This window comes from Populus alba, chromosome 13, assembly GCF_005239225.2.
Source record: "Populus alba chromosome 13, ASM523922v2, whole genome shotgun sequence".
NCBI lineage: Eukaryota > Viridiplantae > Streptophyta > Magnoliopsida > Malpighiales > Salicaceae > Populus > Populus alba.
The window spans coordinates 10,809,496-10,816,222 of record NC_133296.1 but is presented as its reverse complement, the minus strand read 5'-3'; the positions used below and the strand labels follow the sequence as shown (position 1 = coordinate 10,816,222).

The 6,727-nt window shown below is 38.5% G+C and overlaps 1 pseudogene; it reads right to left on the bottom strand.

Annotated features, from left to right (window-relative positions):
* Positions 1-1,994: 1,994 nt before the first annotated feature.
* LOC140954407 (uncharacterized) lies at positions 1,995-6,289 on the bottom strand (annotated as a pseudogene).
* Positions 6,290-6,727: the final 438 nt, after the last annotated feature.

Below are 6,727 nucleotides of genomic sequence, written 5' to 3'. Positions count from 1 at the left end.
TTTGTCTTTAAGGAACTAAATGACTTATTATGTAATAGTACTCTTTTTACATTAAGTGTCGGGACATAAAAATGTATTATTCTGTATTTGTAATCTTAGTTTGTTTACTTGCAATTATTATGAATTATGTGTGTTAATGGGAAAGAAATGAGCATGCGAAATGTGAGGCATGTACCGTGAGTGATGTGTTGTTGAGGTTCTACATGATTATGATGTGATTGAGAAATAAGTATAATTGTACATGATGATTGTCGATAACTTGGGACCTCCAGATATAAAGAAAACTCTGCCAAAATTTCAATGGAAATTTCGGCAAGTCTCAGATAAGTTCGGTGGAAAAAACAAAACCCATTTTTTAAAAAAAGTTAATGCTCAAAGTTCTTTTATGAATGTACTAAATTACAGGGTGTTACACATATTGTTGTCTTTCTCCTCTGTTCCATTTCTTGTTCTTTTTTTATCGTTACTATTGTCTTTCTCTCATATTGTTGTCTTTTCTCATTTACTGATGATTTGATGAGACAAACCCTAATCCTGTTCTTTCTAGCTAAAGTTTGTACTCTCTGCTTTAGTTTATGGCAAAAAACTTGGATAAAATCCTTGTTTTGGGTTTTATTAACATGCAGTTCTCCTAGTGAGGTCCCAGTAGTTTGCGGGATGCTATTGGAAACTTTGTTAACATATAGTTGTTCTAACTTGGATAAATCCAGTGATTGGGATTCGAGTAAGGAAGATCTTTCAGATCTCAACTAAAGGGCTCAAATTCAAGGTTTTTAGCAAGGAATTTTTTGAATTTGATTCGGCCAAGTTTTTTCTTATTTAATTGGTTTTGGTTTTTCTAGTTTTTAAGGCTAAAAAACCGACCCAAACTGAACAAAACCAGTTTGGTTCAGGTTATATTAACAAGGAATGGTATTTTCTGGTTGGGTTGAATTTTTATATTAAAACTGGACCAAACCAGACCGTGAACACCCTTAGTTATTATAAAGTCCAACTTTTGCTTTGTTGCTTGCTTATACCTATTGTCTAAAAATATCCATTATGTAAGCTTTCCCCAATCAGTTTTCCATTTATTAGTCATTTGCTCTGGATATCTTAGTATGAAAATTTAAAGATTAATTGCCCGCTCAATCCATATCTAAGTTTTAGTTTAAAGGATAATTAATTAGGGCATATATATGCCAATCCTACCCAAGGAGAATCTTCTGTCCATAATTGCATGCATTATGTGTCCACAAGCAGGAAACTTCAGTTTAAGAGGATGTTTGTAAATGTAGTTATAGTTTTTTTTTATTATTTAAAAATTTATTAAAATAATATTTTTTAAAAAAAAATTTATTTTTTGATGTTAACACATCAAAATGATCTAAAACATAAAAAAATATTAATTTAAAATAAACAAAATAAAATTTTATTAAAATATTTCAAAAGCACTTTTGAAATATAAAAATAAACGAGGTATAAATATTATGGTCATTTCAATGAATGTACATTAAATTAACCAATTTAATTACATTAGGTTTTTGCTACATACATTAAGATGAGTAGTGCTGTAAATGCCCATACCTATAAATTTGATTTTATATATCTTAATTTTAATCCTTTATATATATATAATATATCTTTTAATGCTTGTTTTCTTTTTCTTTTTTATGTTTAGAGTTTAGAGTGATGGTAATAAATGTAAAAATATTACTTTTCTCCTACCTGTTTGTAAAAAATTAGAATCCTAAAATAACTATAAGAAAAAAAATCCAATTCTCGTTTGGAAATTTTCAAGTGGACTAGGCATGTGTTGGCAAGAATCAATCAATCATACATCAATATTTTTTTTTTTATTTTGCTTATAGATTATAATAGAGAAATATGCATGGACCAATTAACTATAAAGTATTGTTTAATTTTTGTCAAGTAGACTTGGCATCTGTTGGCAAGAATCAATCAATCATACATTAATATTTTATTTATTTTGTGTCTAGGAAATTTCCCATGAATCATAATGTAGCTGAAAATTCCATAACATGTGAAGTACGAGCATGAAATACTGGATTTGCAGATAAGAAGGTGGCCCCTAAATTATCACACCATAACATGGTCACAGTCGAAGAAGGAATCCAAAGTTCTGTCAATAATGAGCGAATCCACAAAATCTCAGCAGTACCATCAGCTAAGGCTTTGTATTCCGCTTCAGTAGAGGATCTCGCAACAATGCGTTGTTTCCCGGATTTCCATGAGATAGGGGTAGAGCCAAGGTACACAAGGTAACCACCTGTGGATTTTCGATCATCAATACTACCAGCCCAATCAGCATCTGTGAAACCATGAAGAGACAGGGGAGAATCCCTAGTGATGTGTAGACCATAAGTTGTTGTAGCCTGGAGGTAACGCAGGATGCGTTTAACAGCAGACCAAAGATCCTCAGTGGGGGCATGCATAAATTGACAGACCTTGTTGACTGCATAGCAGATATCAGGTCTAGTGAAGGTAAGATATTGTAATGCCCAAACAATTTGTCGATACCGTGTGGGATCAGAGTAGAGAGTACTAGGTATGAGTCCTAATTTGGAGGAGGCAGATAGAGGAGTATCAGCTGGTTTGCACGAAGTCATACCTGCTCATTGGATGATATCGAGAGCATACTTATGTTGGCTTAATAAGATAACCATAGCAGTAGGTTTAACTTCAATGCCCAAGAAGAAATGAACAGAACCCAAATCCCGAAGCTTAAATTCTGATTGCAGCAAAGTAATCAATCTATGAAGCATAGCTGAGTTACTTCCGGTTAATAAAATATCATCAACATACACAAGCAGGTAAATCATGGCACCATCATGAGAGAGAGTAAACAGAGAAGTATCACCCTTGGATGCCTGAAATCCAATGGATAGTAAGAACTCACTCAACCGGTTGTACCAAGCACGAGGGGCTTGTTTCAAACCATACAGAGATTTATGGAGACGACACACATGAGATGGGAGTGCCGGATCAACAAACCCAGGCGGTTGCGCCATGTATACCTCTTCCTGAAGAATGCCATTTAGGAAAGCATTATGAACATCCAACTGATGAATGGTCCATCCATATGAAACAACAATAGTGAGCACAAGGCGAACCGTTGTAGGCTTGATCACTGGACTGAACGTCTCCAAATAATCAATCCCTTCTTGCTGAGTGAAGTCGCGAGCAACTAACCGTGCTTTATATCGGGCGACCTGACCATCAACATGTCTTTTTATCTTGTAAACCCATTTACTGCCAATCACATTCATAGTTGGATGGGGAGGCACCAACGTCCAAGTCTGATTAGAGTGAAGTGCCCGAAGTTCCTCCTGCATGGCAGTGTCCCAAGTCACATACCTGTTTGATTCCTTAAATGACAATGGCTCCTACTGAGGTAAGGTCGTGACTCGTGAGACAGTTGCAATGCTAAGATTAGCATTTCTTTCTAGCCGTGGGCGAAGCACCATAGGATGGGTGCGAGCCCGCTGAGATGGAGAGGAGACAACGACATGGACGTGTTGAAGATTGAACTTAGATAGATCAACACATACGTTAATTCCAGGAGGGGAAAGAGAGGAAGAACCTGTGGGTGAAGACCTCAATAGAAGCGTAGACCGTGGTGGAGACCAGCAGAAGAAGCACCCATAACAAGGGAGCGAACAAGGGGGAAACCAGGGGAGCTGGCAGCGACATCGGACGATGCTTGTGAGTGTGAGGAATCTGAACCTGCAATTGAAGAATGATCATAATAACATGCAGATAATGGTAAATGATTCGAAGGAGGTGTAGGCAGTGTATGGGGCAGTGGTGAAGGAACTGACGAGGGTTGCATGAGAGGAAGTAAAGTGACGGGTATAGAGGGAGCAGAGGGCTGTTTGGGTGTTGCTGCAATCTGTTCAGTTTTATCAAAAGGAAAAACAATTTCATGAAAAAGGACATGACGTGCAAGATAAATTCGTTTGGATGACAAATCAAGACATTGATAACCGACATGCGAGGTACTATATCCTAGGAAAACACAAGGAGTGGACCGAAAATCTAATTTGTGAGCATTGTATGGATGAAGAAAAGGAAAGCAGAGACACCCGAAAGTACGAAGAAACGCATAATCAGGAGTCGATTTTAGAAGATATTCAAACGATGACTTATTTTTAAGAACTGGAGTGGGCATGCGATTAATCAAATAAACAGAACTTTCAAAAGCATAACTCCAGCATTTAAGGGGAGCATGACACTGCCCAAGGAGAGTGAGTCCAGTTTCAACAATATGTCTACGACGGCGTTCAACCATGCCATTTTGTTCATGAGTGTGCGGGCAGATCACACGATGATGAATACCAATCGTTTTAAAATATGTATTTAGTTTTCGATATTCACCACCCCAATCGGTTGGAACAGACTTAATTTTTAAGGAGAATTGGCGCTCCACAAGCGCCTGAAACTGATGAAAAATTGCAAAAACATCAGACTTAGCAACCAAGGGATAAAACCATATAAACTTTGTATGAGCATCCACAAAAATAACAAAATAGCGAAAACCATCAGATGACAACATAGGGGATGGACCCCAAACATCACTAAAAATCAAGTCAAGAGGAGCTCGAGTTTGATGACCCGTAGTTTTTAGAGTCAGACGAGATGACTTGCCCAGAGGGCACGTAGGACACTAAAAATTAAACTGATTGGACGTACATGACACTTTTTTATTTTTCACCAGCAAATACAGAATACGTGGACTAGGATGTCCAAGGCGACGATGCCAGACATCAGCTAAAGTAGATAGACAGGTAGAGAAAAAAGCTTGAGGCAACGATGTTGTGGATGACTTGGACAAAACATATAGACCATCTTTACTCTGACTGGAAAGAAGAACTTCCTTTGTCATGAGATCCTTAACATAAAATAGAGAGGAATGAAATTCAAAAAACACGTTATTCTCATGAAAATTTTTTTGAACAGATAGCAAAGGTTTTTTAATGGTAGGAACATGTAAGATATTGAATAAAGTAAACATGCGGTTTGGTGAGCGAATTTTAGAGTGAGCTATATTTGAGAAAACAAGGCCTTTACCATCACCAACATGCAGATGATCATTTCCAAGATAAGGTTCTGAACTCATCATACTTACAAGATCCGGCGTGACATGATGATTTGCACCTGTATCAGGAAACCAAGTAACAAGAGTGGAAGAGGCAGGATTAAATGCAAGATTAGCATTAGCTTGCATGTGATGAGTAGCCAACTGAGAACACTGTTGAGCAGTATGCCCATATTCATAACACAGCTGACATTTTATATTGCGAGGATAGCCACCAAAACGATTTCCTTGCTGCCCAAAACTACCTGTTGGCCGTGAGGTGCCAGATGAGAACCGGTTTCCATGTGGACTATATTGTTGTCCTGAATTATAATTGTTTGCTAGTCCATTGCCACGATAAAAATTGCTATGATTGTTAGGTCTCCAGCCCCTACGAAAATGACCCCGTCTGCCAGATTGATGCTGCACAAAGAATGTAGCTGGCTGCTGCGTTGGAGTTGGTAACGGAGGGGCTGTTACAAATGGCTGAAGAGAGGCTTTGTGAAGGAACTCATGTGTAAGAAGGCTGCTATAAAGATCAATATAGCTGATGGGGGCATCCTTAGTGGACAAGCTGGTGACAAGATCCTTAAACTCACTGCGCAATCCACGAAAAACATACAAGTTAAATTCTGCCAGGGAGATTGGTCTGCCAGTGGCAGCTAGTTCATCAAACAAGGCCTTAGCCTTTTGCAAGTAAATGCTGGCAGTATCATCATTCTGTCGTAAATCTTAGAATGAGCCGTGGAGCTGCATAATCCTGGAATTGGAGGGGGAGGCAAGAGCTGTTTCCAGCGTTGTCCAAATGGCATGGGAATTGGTACAATCTACAACCAGGTGCAGAACTTCCACCGAGAGAGAAGATAGGAGGGCACTCATGATTAGGTGATCTTGCTGCTTCCATGACAAATATGCAGGGTTGACAGAGAGTGTAGATGTCTCAGCCGATGCCAAATGTGAAGGAGGACATGGTGATGTGCCATCAACAAAAGAATAAATGCCTTGGCCCAAGAGAAAAGGTTTCATCTGCATCCTCCAACACAGGAAATTATGATGCGAGAGTCTTAAAGAGACTACCTGGTGTGTGTTAGGAAGAGGAATAATGGAGGTAGTAGTCGTTGCCCCATACATAACTGATTGCGCCACAGGAGAAAAGGAAGATTGAAGAGCTGATGCAGCGCTAGCAGACTGTTGGAGTTCTTGATTGTCCATGTTGCTAAGGAGGAGAAGTTGCGGTTTTTACTTCGTGAGAAGTGACAGAGGAAGAAGATGAGTGATCTCTGCTAAGGAGAAACTGCTGCTTGTGACTCTTAATAGAGGAAGAACGGCTGCTAAGAATTAAGGAGGGCTGCTGGTTTGAAACAGCTATGCAGGAGAATTGCAACTGTTGCGGAAGAAGGCTGCTGAACAATAACCGCAGCTTTGATACCAAGTTAGAATTAGTTGAGAGATAGGTTTGCGTTTAATTGTGTTGGATGCATAAGAGTAGCAGCCATCCTTTGTATTTATACTTGCAGGGTTGTGTACAATATAATGGTAGGATGTATTACATAGTATAACTATTACTATATAGGAGTGTTTACATTGTATTCAAACTCTTTCCTTAATATGTGAAAATTCTTTGATGTTTCGTTTTTGACTTGGGAGGCA